Source organism: Schistocerca cancellata, chromosome 2 (genome assembly GCF_023864275.1).
Source record: "Schistocerca cancellata isolate TAMUIC-IGC-003103 chromosome 2, iqSchCanc2.1, whole genome shotgun sequence".
NCBI lineage: Eukaryota > Metazoa > Arthropoda > Insecta > Orthoptera > Acrididae > Schistocerca > Schistocerca cancellata.
Window position 1 is genome coordinate 379,393,511 of NC_064627.1, and position 17,176 is coordinate 379,410,686.

Consider the following 17,176-nt stretch of genomic DNA (forward strand, 5'->3'; position numbering starts at 1 on the left):
ATCACACAGACAACACAAGACAAATACATAGTAGCAATCCTAATTGACATGCTGGTGCTTTCGACAACCTTTGGTGGCCGGCGCTGTTTCCAAGGCTTAGAGAAATGAATGTTCCACTGGTTCTGCACAATAGCCTTAGAGATTACTGTAAAAACAAGATAGTAGAATGGAAGATTGGTGCCCAAAAGGTTATAAAGAGTGTAGCAGAGGGCTGTTCGCAAGGATCCGTATGCGGACCGATTTTTTGGGACATAGCCATAGAACCACTAGTGAGTGCACTATAAGACAACATGGCTAACGGAGTGGTGGCGTACGCAGATGACCTTATGGTCATGGTATCTGCAAACTCCAGGTACCAATTAGAGAGCAAGCCATGCGTCTCCTAGCGATTATTGATGAATGGTACACGAACAACAAACTCTCAACAGCAACAAACAAACTGTTTACCTACTTCTAAGACTTGTGCGACTGAATTCGTGATTTCCTGTCAGGAAGGTCGCAGTTCGTAGTAATAGACGGCAAATCATCGAATAAAACTTAAGTGATATCAGGTGTTCCCCAGGGAAGCGTCCTGAGACCTCTGCTGTTCCTGATCTACATAAATGACCTGGGTGACAATCTGAGCAGTTCTCTTAGGTTGTTCGCAGATGATGCTGTAATTTACCGTCTAGTAAGGTCATCCAAAGACCAGTATCAGTTGCAAAGCGATTTAGAAAAGATTGCTGTATGGTGTGGCAGGTGGCAGTTGACGGTAAATACCGAAAAGTGTGAGGTGATCCACATGAGTTCCAGAAGAAATCCGTTGGAATTCGATTACTCGATAAATAGTACAATTCTCAAGGCTGTCAATTCAACTAAGTACCTGGGTGTAAAAATTACGAACAACTTCAGTTGGAAAGAAAACATAGATAATATTGTGGGGAAGGCGAGCCAAAGGTTGCGTTTCATTGGCAGGACACTTAGAAGATGCAACAAGTCCACTAAAGAGACAGCTTGCACTACACTCGTTCGTCCTCTGTTAGAATATTGCTGCGTGGTGTGGGATCCTTACCAGGTGGGACTGACGGAGGACATCGAAAAGGTGCAAAAAAGGGCAGCTCGTTTTGTATTATCACGTAATAGGGGAGAGAGTGTGGCAGATATGATACGCGAGTTGGGATGGAAGTCACTAAAGCAAAGACGTCATTCGTCGCGCCGAAATCTATTTACGAAATTTCAGTCACCAACATTCTCTTCCGAATGCGAAAATATTTTGTTGAGCCCAACCTACATAGGTAGGAATGATCATCAAAATAAAATAAGAGAAATCAGAGTTCGAACAGAAAGGTTTAGGCGTTCGTTTTTCCCGCGCGCTGTTCGGGAGTGGAATGGTAGAGAGATAGTATGATTGTGGTTCGATGAACCCTCTGCCAAGCACTTAAATGTGAATTGCAGAGTAATCATGTAGATGTAGAAGAGGCACAATGGAAACAAATCCATCTGTAAAGTTGAACAACACATCTGTAAAAGGGAAAGCTATGAAAAGATACCTTGGAATTCACACTCCTGGAAATGGAAAAAAGAACACATTGACACCGGTGTGTCAGACCCACCATACTTGCTCCGGACACTGCGAGAGGGCTGTACAAGCAATGATCACACGCACGGCACAGCGGACACACCAGGAACCGCGGTGTTGGCCGTCGCATGGCGCTAGCTGCGCAGCATTTGTGCACCGCCGCCGTCAGTGTCAGCCAGTTTGCCGTGGCATACGGAGCTCCATCGCAGTCTTCAACACTGGTAGCATGCCGCGACAGCGTGGACGTGAACCGTATGTGCAGTTGACGGACTTTGAGCGAGGGCGTATAGTGGGCATGCGGGAGGCCGGGTGGACGTACCGCCGAATTGCTCAACACGTGGGGCGTGAGGTCTCCACAGTACATCGATGTTGTCGCCAGTGGTCAGCGGAAGGTGCACGTGCCCGTCGACCTGGGACCGGACCGCAGCGACGCACGGATGCAGGCCAAGACCGTAGGATCCTACACAGTGCCGTAGGGGACCGCACCGCCACTTCCCAGCAAATTAGGGACACTGTTGCTCCTGGGGTATCGGCGAGGACCATTCGCAGCCGTCTCCATGAAGCTGGGCTACGGTCCCGCACACCGTTAGGCCGTCTTCCGCTCACGCCCCAACATCGTGTAGCCCGCCTCCAATGGTGTCGCGACAGGCGTGAATGGAGGGACGAATGGAGACGTGTCGTCTTCAGCGATGAGAGTCGCTTCTGCCTTGGTGCCAATGATGGTCGTATGCGTGTTTGGCGCCGTGCAGGTGAGCGCCACAATCAGGACTGCATACGACCGAGGCACACAGGGCCAACACCCGGCATCATGGTGTGGGGAGCGATCTCCTACACTGGCCGTACACCACTGGTGATCGTCGAGGGGACACTGAATAGTGCACGGTACATCCAAACCGTCATCGAACCCATCGTTCTACCATTCCTAGACCGGCAAGGGAACTTGCTGTTCCAACAGGACAATGCACGTCCGTATGTATCCCGTGCCACCCAACGTGCTCTAGAAGGTGTAAGTCAACTACCCTGGCCAGCAAGATCTCCGGATCTGTCCCCCATTGAGTATGTTTGGGACTGGATGAAGCGTCGTCTCACGCGGTCTGCACGTCCAGCACGAACGCTGGTCCAACTGAGGCGCCAGGTGGAAATGGCATGGCAAGCCGTTCCACAGGACTACATCCAGCATCTCTACGATCGTCTCCATGGGAGAATAGCAGCCTGCATTGCTGCGAAAGGTGGATATACACTGTACTAGTGCCGACATTGTGCATGCTCTGTTGCCTGTGTCTATGTGCCTGTGGTTCTGTCAGTGTGATCATGTGATGTATCTGACCCCAGGAATGTGTCAATAAAGTTTCCCCTTCCTGGGACAATGAATTCACGGTGTTCTTATTTCAATTTAGAGGAGTGTATATTGACGAACATTTACACTTTAACGAATATGCCAAATTGATAATTAACAAAGCGGCCAAACTTATGCATAAACTTGCAAGACTAAACACTATTAGGTACGGACTACCCCTTCAGACAATAAGGACAATTACATAGCACTCTTTGACTCAACACTTGTTATGCATCTGGTGCTTGCCCATATCGGTTATGCTTAGATACGCATAAAACCATTGTGAGGGGCAGCCAGAGGAGTGTTCTACTCAGAATCGCGGAGGCTTTCGGCACGATCTCGGCTGATGCACCGTGCATGGTACTGGGAGTTTTCCCTATAGGTATCACAGTTCGCCACAGAGCAGCTGCCTACTGGCTGAAGAGAGGAAGACGTGACAAAATAAGAGAAATGATTAGACAAGATATAACCGACAATCGTAAATTAAACAAGTGGGAAATTGATACGTGGCAGACAGAATGGGACAACAGATAAGGAAGACGAGTCTATTCTTTCTTCCCCAGTATACTACAGCGGATGAATTTAAAGTACATAAATCCAACACGCGACATGGTGCGCTTTCTCACGGGCCATGGCCTGTATCCTGTGTATCTCCACAGATTTGGTCTGAAACAGGCTCACACGTGAGCCTGTGGTGAGAATGGCACACCTGAACACATAGTTAACTTTTCATAACTGGGATTCACAGTCATGTGAAATTTCTTGAAAGACATCATGTTTACACCAGTGACTGTTAAACTTTTTATTTCCACTATTGCAATTTCGGCCTTAGGTCATTATCAAGTGCAGATGTTTTGGCTTTAAGCCATGTCTATACAAGCTGACACATTTATATGTCGTTGTCATTCGCTGTTATATACAATCGTAACGCTGCTAAGTGCTCCTCGAAATTGCATTAGTGGACATAAAAAGTTTAACAGTCTGGCGTAAACATGATGTCTTTCAGAACGAGATTTTCACTCTGCACCAGAGTGTGCGCTGATATGAAACTTCCTGGCAGATTAAAACTAAGTGCTGGACCGAGACTCGAACTCGGGACCTTTGCCTTTCGCGGTCAAGTGCTCTTGGAAGGTAGGAGACGAGGTAGTGGCAGAAGTAAAGCTGTGAGGACGGGGCGTGAGTCGTGCTTGGGTAGCTCAGTTGGTAGAGCACTTGCCCGCGAAAGGCAAAGGTCCCGAGTTCGCGTCTCGGTCCAGCACACAGTTTTAATCTGCCAGGAAGTTTCATGATGTCTTTCAATGAACACTTGGACACACAAGGCCGAGTTTAGGAAATCGGAATATATGACAGTTAATACGCAGACAAGATGACTGGAGCTCTATAAACAACATCGCAGAAGAAATATCGCGAGGACTATATGCAGCACACAAACAGGAGACCTCATATGCTAGAATAAGATAGGCTCCACATCGGACAGACGAGCAGTACGTTGTAAACGACGCAGAAACAAACACAGACGCGGAATCGGATGCTATTTCAGACACAGGAAGCGAAGACGAGATAAACATACAAACATAGCAGAAGTAAACGAAGGTTGTACAACACTAAATTGAATCAATATAAAACTGTAACTCCCTGTGTAGCTGTTATACCCATTCATAGCAAGTAATACTACGTGAAGATGTGACATTTCTTCTTCTTTCGGTGCATAAGGTGTGACTGGCTCAAAGTTTTACCGAACTCTCGCACCTGATGCACTTGACTATAATATTTTAAATCGATCAGAAGTTATAAAGGGAAGAACTGTCACATCACATCTAAGTGAAGTTGCCGTCTCTTGTTTCTTCCTTTAAATACACTTTTAAATTTAATTTAAAATACATCCGCAACCTATTATGTATCTTATTTATTATCATTATCTAAGTTAGCAACAAGTTTATAAAAAAATTTGTGTATGCATTTGTACTATCTACTTACACTTTAATTAGTATTTTCTTTTTTAAAATTTGTCGTTGTTTAAAATTTTCAGCAAAAAATGTACCGTACTAGTAATAAAACTGAATTTGTATAATACAACATGTAAAATCACATAATGTACGACCTGCTACATAATAACAGGCCGCATGTCTTTACTTGGAAAAGTAAAATAAATAAATAAAAATAACTACGTCTATAAGCGTAAGTAGAGTCACCACTTTTATAACATCTACAGATTTGCATGAGAGTGCAGCTAGAGTCGAAATAAGCTGGTAGTAAATAAGATGTAATACCAGTTAAACTATCTGCAGTTTACCTGGAATTATTCATTAGAAAATGTCGTGTTATGGATATTGCCCTGCAGGTCGGTCAAAAAGAAAACGTGTACTTGGTATTTAGAAATTTGTGTCCATAGATTATCTTATCGGATTCTTTCTTCGTACGGGTTGCCTGAAAGTTTATGGTTGCCTATTCCACTAAGCACTAAAACCTAATATGCTAAAAAAGGAAAAGATAGCAAAAAAAAACGAAGTAACAAAGCTAACTAAGGAGCGCTATTACCGGAAACTCTCCAGAAAACATTTTATTCTTCCGGGTGTTTCCTCCGATTCACCCCATTGTTCTGGTTCAGTGAAACTCGCAGGTAACCTACACAGCGAGCGACTTGTGCCTCCTATCGGATAAGGCACGCCAAGGGAAAGGAAAGTTCCCGACGCCTGAGTCAGTGTGTCACGCGCCGCGCGGGTCGATCTGTTTACTGGAATCCGCGGAGGGCAGCGACCGATATCAGCAGAAGGGGAAAGTCTCCTCCGGGTTTTGCGCCAGCCATCAGAATGCGATTGTCGCACAGTGCACTCTCACGCAGCGAGGACGAAAGACGTAATCCATTTGTTTCCCTTTGGAGGCCCGCGGCCAGAGAAGCGGCGTCTGCAGACCGCGTCTGCCCCGGGGGATCGCACGCACCACCGCTAGATACACGGAGAAAGGCAGCGGCGCTGCCGCACGCACCGCCTCCAAACTGGTTCGGTTTAGTTTAGTTTAGGTTCTGGGTGTTCTGCCGACCATACTCGCAACAATACGCCGTGATGTAGGACGTGTCATTAGATTTACAAATACACTACTGGCCATTAAAATTGCTACACCAAGAAGAAATGCAGATGATAAAAGGGTATTCATTGGACAAATATATTATACCAGAACTGACATGTGATTACATTTTCATGCAGTTTGGGTTCATAGATCCTGAGAAATCAGTACCCAGAACAACCACCTCTGGCCGTAATAACTGACTCGATACGCCTGGGCATTGAGTCAAACAGAGCTTGGATGACGTGTACAGGTACAGCTACCCAAGCAGCTTCAACACGATACCACAGTTCATCAAGAGTACTGACTGGAGTATTGTGACGAGCCAGTTGCTCGGCCACCATTGACCAGACGTTTTCAATTGGTGAGAGATCTGGAGAATGTGCTGGCCAGGGCAGCAGTCGAACATTTTCTGCATCCAGAAAGGCCCGTACAGGACCTGCAACATGCGGTCGTGCATTATCCTGCTGAAATGTAGGGTTTCGTAGGGATCGAATGAAGGGTAGAGCCACGAGTCGTAACACATCTGAAATGTAACGTCCACTGTTCAAAGTGCCGTCAATGCGAAGAAGACGTGACCGAGACGTGTAACCAATGGCACCCCATACCATCACGCCGGGTGATACGCCAGTATGGCGATGACGAATACACGCTTCCAATGTGCGTTCACCGCGATGTCGCCAAACACGGATGCGACCATCATGATGCTGTAAACAGAACCAGGATCGAGACGTGGGTGCACGATCCGTTACAGCCATGCGGATAAGATGCCTGTCATCTCGACTGCTAGTGATACGAGGCCGTTGGGATCCAGCACGGTTTTCCGTATTACCCTCCTGAACCCGCCGATTCCATATTATGCTAACAGTCATTGGATCTCGACCAACGCGACCAGCAATGTCACGATACGATAAACCGCAATCGCGATAGGCTACAATCCGACCTTTATTAAAGTCGTAAACGTGATGATACCCATTTCTCCTCCTTGCACGAGGCATCATAACAACGTTTCATCAGGTGAAATGAAATGAAATGAGCGTTTGGCGTCATTGGCCGGGAGGCCCCTCGCGGGGCAGGTCCGGCCGCCTTGGCGCAGGTCTTATTACATTCGGCGCCACATTGGGCGACCTGCACGCCGGATGGGGATGAAATGAGGATGAACACAACACAACACCCAGTCCCTGAGCGGAGAAAATCTCCGACCCAGCCGGGAATCGAACCCGGGCCCGGAGGACGGCAATCCGTCACGCTGACCACTCAGCTACTGGGGCGGACGTTTCATCAGGTAACGCCGGTCAACTTCTGTTTGTGTATGAGAAATCGGTTGGAAACCTTCCTCATGTCAGCATGTTGTAAGTGTCGCCATAGGCGCCACCTAATGTGAATTCTCTGAAAAGCTAATCATTTGCATATCACAGAATCTTATTCGTTTCTCATAAATTTCGCGTTTGTAGCATGTAATCTTCGTGGTGTAGCAGTTTTAATGGCCAGTAGTGTAAGATACTTTATCTCTGCGAAAACATGGCTGCTTGTTGGCTATTTACGTAACTGGACTTTTTAAATCTTAATCTACAACAAAATTTGATAAATGTACATCTACGTCTACATACATACATACATACTTATCGTACGGTGTGTGGCGGAGTGTACCCTGTACCACTAACAGTTATTTCCTTTCCCCTTCCAATCGGAAACACAGCGAGGGGAAAGCGACTCGTATCTTATCTCCGTGGTCCTTACGCAAAATGTATGTTGGCGGCAGTAGAATCTTTCTGCAGTCATCTCCAATTGACGGAGCTCTAAATTTTCTCAATTGTTTTCCTCGAAGAGAACGTCGCCTTCCCTCCAGGTATTCCCATTTCATTTTCCGAAGTATTTCTGTGTTACCCTATCGGTAACAAATCTAGTAGTCCGTCTCTGAACAGCTTCGATATCTTCCTTTAATAAACCCTGGTACGGATCCGCAGCACTCGAGCAGTACTCAAGAGTAGGTAACACTAGCGTCCGATAGAATGGGTTCCTTTATAGATGAACCACACTTTCCCAAAATTCTCCCAAAAAACCAATCGCTTTTCCTACTACAATCCACAAATGCTCGTTTCATTTCATATTGCTTTGCAACGTTACGCTGAGATATTTAAACGATGTGCCTATGTCGAACAGGGCACTACTAATGCTGTAACCGAACATTACAGCTTTGTTTCCCCCACTCATCCCCATTAACTCACATTTTTCTACATTTAGAGCAAGCTGCCACACATCACACCAACTAGAAAGTCTGAGTCATCTTGTATTCTCCTACAGTCACTCAACTTCGACATCTTCCCGTACACCACAGCATCACCAGCAAACAATAGCAGACGGCTGTCTACCCTGTCCTCCAGATAATTCATGTGTACAGAAGATAACTGCAGTCTTATCATATTTCCATGGGCCACAACTGACGGTACCCATTTCTCCGATGGACTGGCCGTCGAGGACAACATACTGGGTTCCAGTACTTAAGAAGTCTTAGAGCCACTACCTAGGCACCAAAAAACCAATTACGGACGTAGCAAAGAGGACATCAAAAGCAGACTAGGACTGGCAAGAAGGGCATTCCTGGCCAAGTGAAGTCTTCTAATATCAAACATAGGCCTTGATTTGAGGAAAAAATTTCTGAGAACGTACATTTGGAGCACAGCATTGTACGGCAGTGAAACATGGACTGTGGGAAAAGCGGAACAGAAGGGAATCGAAGCGCTTGAGATGTGGTGCTTCAGACGAATGTTGAAAATTAGCTGGACTGATAAGGTAAGAATGAGGGGGTTCTGCACAGAATCGGAGAGGAAAGGAATATGTGCAAAACGCTGACAAGAAGAGACATGATGATAGGACATCTGTTAAGACATCAGGAAATAACATCTGTGATACCAGAGGGAGCTTTAGAAGGTAAAAACTTAGAGAAAGACAGAGATTGGAACACATCCAGCAAATAACTGAGAACGTGGGTTGCAAGTGCTACTCTGAGATGAAAAGGTTGGCACAGGAGAGGAATTCGTGGTGAGCCACATCAAAGCAGTCAGTATACTGAGCAGCACTCTATCTTCAGGCCAGAAGTGGCCCATCGGGACCATCAGACCGCCATGTAACCCTCAGATGAGGATGCAGACAGGAGGGGCATGTGGTCAGCACACCGCTCTCCCGGTCGTTATGATGATTTCCTTTGACCGGAGCCGCTACTATTCGGTCGAGTAGGTCCTCAATTGGCATCACAAGGCTGACTGCACCCCGAAAAATGGCAGCAGCGCATGGCTGCCCGGATGGTCACCCATCCAAGTGCTGGCCACGCCCGACAGCGTTAACCTTCGGTGTTCTGACGGAAACCGGTGTATCCACTGCGGCAATGCCATTGCCCAGTCAGTATACTGATGGATAAAAAAAAGGAGTCATCTGCGCTTTTATCCAGTCGCTTGGGACTTGCGCTTGGCGAGGGATTCGCGGTAAATGCAAACTAAGTAAGTGGAGTAACCACATAAGTACTATCTACTCTGAAATGTATCTGTTGGGTAGGGGGAATTGTTTTGAAAACTTCCATCGTCTGCCACCACCTTTAACTTATAAAGGAGGTGGTTAAATATTTTTATGACTGCACATTTTGTTCCTCTGTTCAGTAGTAAGCTTACGTTGCGGATAATGGAGGCTGTTTTCGTTCCTTGCCTAATATTTATGACTGCTTCTGTCTCCCACAAATTGTATCTGATTCTTAGTAATAAATTTCATAACATAGTAGATGTATTGTGAGGCCGCTGGTAGAATGCCTAATTTTTTTAAATGGTTGTATTCAAGATATTCGAGGATAGTAATCAGTTATTGTTCTCAAAGCGCGTTTCTGTGCTATAAAAACTTTGTGTCTGTGTGTTGAGTTGCCACAGAAAATTATTCCATTTGACATCAGTCAATGTAAGAATGCAAAGTACACTGATTTTCGAACGAGCAGTTACATGTAGAGCACATGTTCCTCTAGGCAGATGGTGGTTGCTGGATTAGACAACAACATCGGATCGTTACGTAACTGTCAAGACGTCATCAGACGGAGATTTTTAGGAACTGGCTATACTGACCTTCCTGATACAGTCGACAATACCCCATGCTCATTCTGTATTGAAAAAAGCCTGTGCACACCGTGATAAATGGAGCAGAAGTGTAAATTAATAAATGAAATAGAATATTATAAATTCTTGGTTGTTTGTACTGATAAAAACTTGAAATGGACGTCACGTGTTACAAGTCTTGTTAAACATCTTAGCTTGGTTCAAAAATGGTTCAAAGGGCTCTGAGCACTATGGGACTTAACTTCTAAGGTCATCAGTCCCCTAGAACTTAGAACTACTTAAACCTAACTAACCTAAGGACATCACACACATCAACGCCCGAGGCAGGATTCGAACCTGCGACCGTAGCAGTCGCGCGGCTCCTGAATGTAGCGCCTAGAACCGCTCGGCCACTCCGGCCGGCAAACATCTTAGCTCTGCAAGTTCTGCATTACGGATGATTTCAGAGACAAATGTCAAAATGGTAACTCACTTTTCCTATTATCATTCAGTAACATCATATGGCCTCATATGTTATCAGCTCGTCATGGGGGGGAAAAAATTTTTGGTTCACAAAAACATGTAATATAAATACTTGGCGTCCACTCGAAAAACTCTTGTAAACAGAATTTATAAACAATCCAGCATACTGACACTCACCTCCCAGTGTATTTACTCCCTAATGAGGTTTGTTTTAACAAGCAATCATCGAAAGAACAGCAACGTAAATAAATATATTAGAAGGACAAATGACTTACACTGTGCATCACTGAGCCGTACTGTGGAACACAAAGGAGTTAATCTGCCTTAAAAATCTTTGACCATCTACCCAGTTATGTAAGGAATTTAATATACAGCGTGAACATTAATAAAACCGACAACTGCAGGGACGGATTTCCTGACTGGAAATGGAGGAAAAAAGGTCCTAAGAGCGTGTGTCCGGATATGGACGGTGTGCATGCAACGACAACAAATCATCCCGGATCACAGTACAGAGGTGCATCCATGGGATGCAATGCATGCGATCACATGCCGCGTCATGGACTGCCGTACTTTTTCGCACGTTCCGGCCTCTCTCTGAATAGCGTCTCAGGCTTCGTGAACACGCTGTTGAAGATGATGTTGAGGTTGCGTGCTGTAATGCGGAAGTAGGGTGGTGCTCCCTATAAAGAAACCATATAACCTTTCGTGTTGTCAAAGGCATGTTTTCAAGTAGCCCAGGCAGGAAGACCATGTACGTTCCTCCGACGAGGTGCTGTGGAATAATAACCGGCCCAAGTATGTGGTCGCCAAGACTGCCTGCCCATTCACTGGGGCTCAACAGACGCTGATGAGAGGCCTCAAACACTCCCTGAAGATTCTCTGTATCCCAGAGATGACGATTATGGAGACTGATGATGCCAGTTTTAATAAAGGGTGCTTCGGCGGCGATGATGACTGATGACAGAAATCCCATAATTGTGATGGTCTGGTGCAAAAACCATCTACCAAATGTTTCCGCTGCTGATAATCTTTGCTCTCGTTGCTGGTGATAGGGACAGGAAAAAATACAGGATACATATAAACCGTACATTGGTTTACACCATGTTGGCGGGCCACTTGCCTGTAGCCTGTACTGGTGTTTGTCTCAATATCCTGTAGAAACAGGTGCTCCAAGTCTAGCATACGCATAATCCGCCACCTCCCTGAATTTTCGTCTGTCTGGAAGGACCATTGATCACACAAACACCCAAAAGCGGCTTGAAATGTCGTGTGACGTGGCTGGTGTCTCTGAGGATATCGGTTTTGGTATTGCCGTGCTGCCTCTCGACCGTTTCCATCTGCTCGGCCGTACACAAATATCATCTCGGCTTGTTCCCAACATAAATACCGGACAGTTCTGCTGCTTACAGTACGCTACGTCAATCACACAGCCTACAACACACAAGGAACACATGGCATGTGGTCAGAGGAACTTTCATTCGTCTGCACCATCTACTGTAGCAAGATGCGTTTCCGGAGACATGTTCATACAACATCTTTTCCTCCATATACAGTCAGGAAATCGTCCCCGCAGTTTCTCAGTTTTATTAATGTTGACTCTCTATAACAAAAGTGACTTTAATCACAACTGAAATTATATCTGTTTGGCAACTCCTTAGTGACTGCATGTGTAATATGGCGTGTGTGTTTTCGGGAAAGAGAGAGATGAGGACAGAGAGAGAGACTGGGGAGGGAGAGAGGGACAATGGGAGAGAGAGAGATTGAACATAGCTCATTGTACGTAAGGAAAGTAAAAAGAGAGTAGCTTCAGCCAATCACACCTGCACCCGTCAGTTTGGACACTCAATACACCATCTACAGACTATAGCTGAATTTGAGGGGGTGAACTCCAATCCTATATTTGATCCCATCAGTGGCCAACATCTATGAACTAAGTTCCATAGGATACAACAAAAGAAGCGATGTTGTGTCTGCAACCATCAACTACCAACTGAGTCAGTTTGTAGTTGACGGTTGCAGACACAGCATACCTTTCACAGTATACTCTGGAAGCCAGATCACAGATGTTGGCCACTGATGGGATAGTGTGTGCGATTGGAGGTCACCATGCCAGTTAAGTCCTGCAGATGGCATAATGAGTCACCGAATCTGTTTGTAATAAAATAACTTCAAAACGAGCTGATGCAGGTGGTCCATTTTAGTACGAAAATACTAGTCAGCAAGTTCGCATATTTTTTCATTGCGAAAGTGTATTGCAAAACCGACTCTTTCCCCATCATAGAGAACGGTCGCATTTATTGGTCATGTAACATGCACACAACTATACTAAAAAAGAATGCGGAAGAGCACGTGGGGTATCTAAACCATTCGATGAGTACACAGTCTAAAGTCCCGCCCGGCTAGCCACGCGGTGTAACGAGCTGCTTCCCAAGCAGGTAGGCGTGCCGGTCCCCAGCATCAATCCGCCTGGCGGATTAGTGTCGAAATCCGGTGTACCGACCAGCCTGTGGGTGATTTTTAAGGATGTTTTCCATCTACCTCGGCGAATGCGGGCTGGTTCCCCTTAGTCCGCCTCTGTTACACTATGTCAGCGGTTGCTGCCGACGGGGGGGGGGGGGGGGGGGCTGAACCGCACCCGCACAATAACCCTGGGTTCAGTGTGGGGCGGCGGCGGGGTGGGTGGACTGCTGTGGCCTGTTGTGGGGTTGTGATCCACTGAGGGCTACGACGGAACGAAGCCTCTCCGTCGTTTGTAGGTCCGCAGTTCAATACAGAATATATATACACACACACACAGTCTAAATGTCAATGTGTATTAAAAATTCTTTCAATTGATTTCATATGGATAGGCAGCACAGCATCGACAAATCTACAGAAAGACGTCATTTGCACATGACTGTTTGCTTAAGATAAGTACCTTATTCAGCACTACCGCCTACTTTCTAGATTTAATTCATTTCACTCCTGTGCAGAGTCGTCTAGTCCCCCATCAGGTGCTTGCATGTGGCGGATAACGGTTTGCTCACCAGATATGGCGGGTACCGGAGAAATAAAAAAGCACAACGGAAGGACAGATCTCGAAGCTGTAGAGGAGGCAGTCTCTCTAGCACAGAACAAGTTTGAAATACCGTCAGCTGGGACAGATGCTTAAAGGTCGTACCCTAGCACTGTCCTTGCCTTGCGCAGCGCTTTCGACTCTGCCAGGGGACACCGAGTACCAAAAATCCACACAACATTTCACGCCCAGCTGACGATTACGTATCGACCCATGAAAGAAATGAGGTAAAGATAAGGCTGCTCATTTCCAAGCGAAGAAATTACGATAATAAGAATAAGTTAAAAATCCTACTAAGAATGTGTTACAATTCACGTGCAATACACGTTGACACATACTACTGTCGTAATCGGCCACATTTTTCCACAATCATACAGTCAAATTAAGGTGGCCTCCGCCGATGTTAGACGTCAACGTGCAATAATCACTCACAGACAGTAGGTGGCAGCACTAGCAATGGAGGTCATACTGTATAAAGCGTGTCTGAGTAACACGATAAATAGTGCCGTCGTTATCGTAATGGGAAAAGGGAGCGATTTATGTGACGTTCGGGTCAAGGGTGGAAGCAGTTCCAAAACGGCTAAGTTCGTAAACTGTTCGCGTGCTACGTTGGTTAAAGTATACCGTGCATGGTAAAAAGGCGCTGTCCGAAAGCGGTGTCGAGGCAACTATACTATACCATGGATCAAGTGGACAGAAGTCAACGACGTCTGTGGAGGTATGAGCGGGCTAATAGACGTGCAGCTGCTGAGCAACCGATCGCCCAAATGAACCAAGGGGCTCCCAGTAGTGTGTCCTCGACAAATGTTCAGCGATCGTTGCTGCGTATGGATGTCCGCAGGAGGCGCCTGGTTCATGAACCCAAGTTGACTGCTGTTCGTCAGCAACGAAGGCTGCAATTTGCACGTCAGTCGCAACTGCACGTCCACTGAATGGCGACAGATGGCGATTCATATGAATCACGTTTTATGCTGCATCGGACAGATTGCCGTTGGCGTGTATAGCGTGAAACGTCTGAAAGTAAACTCCCTCCATGCCTTATGGTCTGGTGCTTGTTTCCAAACCGTTCCCCGGGTGAACTCGTCATTCTAGAAGGCACACTGGACCAACAAAAGTATATAGCTATCCTTGGTGACCATGTGACCCCTGCAAGCAGTTTGTTTCTCCACGGCACGACGGCATCCACCAACAGGACACCGCAACGTGTCACATAGCTCTGTGTACGAGAGTGGTTCGAACAGCACCGGGATACTTGACCGTACTCCCCTGGCCACCAAATTCCCCGGATTTTCCCGTCAAGAATCTGTGAAACCACCTCGATCGAGATGTTCGGACCAACGATCCTCACCTGAAAAACCTAGCACAGCTGGCCAAGGCACCGGAGTCGATACCTTCCGGAACCTCATTGACTGTCTTCCTGAAACGTCTCACTGCGGTCGGCACTGCAAAAGATGGTTATTGAAATTTTTGACAGGTGGTCACATTTATGAGACTAGAAAGTGTAAATTAAATATGATTACAAATCTCTCGCTCCGACGAAGATTTTCAGGAGTTTTCCCTTGGCTGAATGCAAATGACGAAACTCGTAACGCCCTTCCATTTATTCCCAGTTGGGAAACTCCCCGTCTCATCGCCAGCTGAAAAGAATCACGATTGCTTGAAGTACTCCAAGCACTCAGAGGACGCAAAGTACAACAAAAAGTTTCTATAATTTCTTTGTTTTCTTTTTTGTCATTATCATGTATACAGTGTCTCTCCTTGCACGAGCGAAGGGTCTTTTGTAAAACAGCCCCATGAAACTACACTCATACTCATTCATTAAGGATAATTGCAGAATATGGTGCCACACAACGTGGCACTACACAAAACTGGAGCTAATAGCACAGGCACATAGGGAACACACACGACACAGATCTGTAAGTCCACAGTATTGGTGATAAGTTGAGAAAACTTTCCCGAAACACATGTGCTGCTGTTTCCTGCGCCTGTAGCCCGACATCACTATGGTATATGATCACCATGCACACGTACACTGGCCTCACAACGGGTTGGCATACTCTGCATCAGGTGATCGAGCAGCTGCTGGGTTATAGCCTCCCATTCTTGCACCAGTGCATGTCGTAGCTCTTGAGGTGTCGTAGGGGTTTGAAGACGTGCAGCGATACGTCGACCGAGAGCATACCAGACGTGCTCGATGGGGTTTAGGTCTGGAGAACAGGCAGGCCACTCCATTCGCCTCGTATCTTCTGTTTCAAGGTACTCCTACACGATGGCAGCTCGGTGGGGCGGTGCGTTATCATCCATCAGGAGGCAGGTGGGACCCACTGCACCCCTGAATAGGCGGAAATACTGGTGAAAAATGACGTCCCGATACACATGACATGTTACAGTTCTTCTGTCAAAGACATGCAGGGGTGTACGTCCACCAATCATAATCCTACCCCACACCATCAAACCACGACCTCCATACAGCCCCCTTTCAAGGACATTAAGGGACTGGTATCTGGTTCCTGGTTCACGTCAGATGAAAACCCGGCAAGAATCACTGTTCAGACTATACCTGGACTAGTTCGTGAACATAACCTGGGACCACTGTTCCAATGAGAATGTACTGTGTTCTTGACACCAGGCTTTATGGGCTCTCCTGTGACCAGGGGTCAATAGAATGCACCTTTCAGGGATCCGGGCGAATAAACAATGTCTGTTCAGTCGTTTGTAGACTGTGTGTGTCTGGAGGCAACTGTTCCAGTGGCTGCGATAGGGTCCCGACCAAGGCTACCTGCAGTACTCCGTGGCCGTCTGCGGGCACTGAGATATCGGTCTTCTTGTGGTGTTGTACGCTGAGGACGACCCGTACTGTAGCTCCTGGACACGTTTCCTGTCTGCTGGAATCGTTGCCATAATCTTGAGATCACACTTTGTGGCACACGGAAGGCCCTTGCTACGACCTGCTATGTTTGACCAGCCTCCAGTAGACCTAATATTCTACCCCTCATAACGACATCAATATGTGTTCTTTGACCCATTTTCAACACACAGTCACCATTAGCACGTCTGAAAACGTCTGCACTCTTACTCGCTGCACCGTACTTTGAAACGCACCAACACACCTCTGCGTATGAGGACTGCTGCCAGCATGACCGTGCGACGACCGCAGGTCAAATGCACCGCATGGTCATACCCCGAGGTGATTTAAACCCGCAAACCGCCCACCAGAGCGTTGTTTCACCATGTATCAGCATTATCCTTAATTTACGAGCATGAGTGTAGATAAGTGAATGGCGGCCAATTGTGTCGTATGGTTTTCCGGAGAATTTCCGCGGAGTTGTATGGAAATTTCTATCTTTATAGAACTCACGGATTTTTCTGGGACAGATATATGGCTTAATAGGAATAGGTCATTTTGATTTTGTAAATTACGCCAATAATTAGCTAACATCCCGTGACTTTATTAGCCCGCAAGCGTTGCTATTAGCTCGAGATCGTTACAGCTCCCACGGAAACATCCACGGATTTGCACGAAATGAGAGAAACACGTCCCGCCACTCACTTCTGGTCTCTGCTTCAAATTCAATTGCGGAGAAAGCGCGTTATAGGTGCAAAGGACG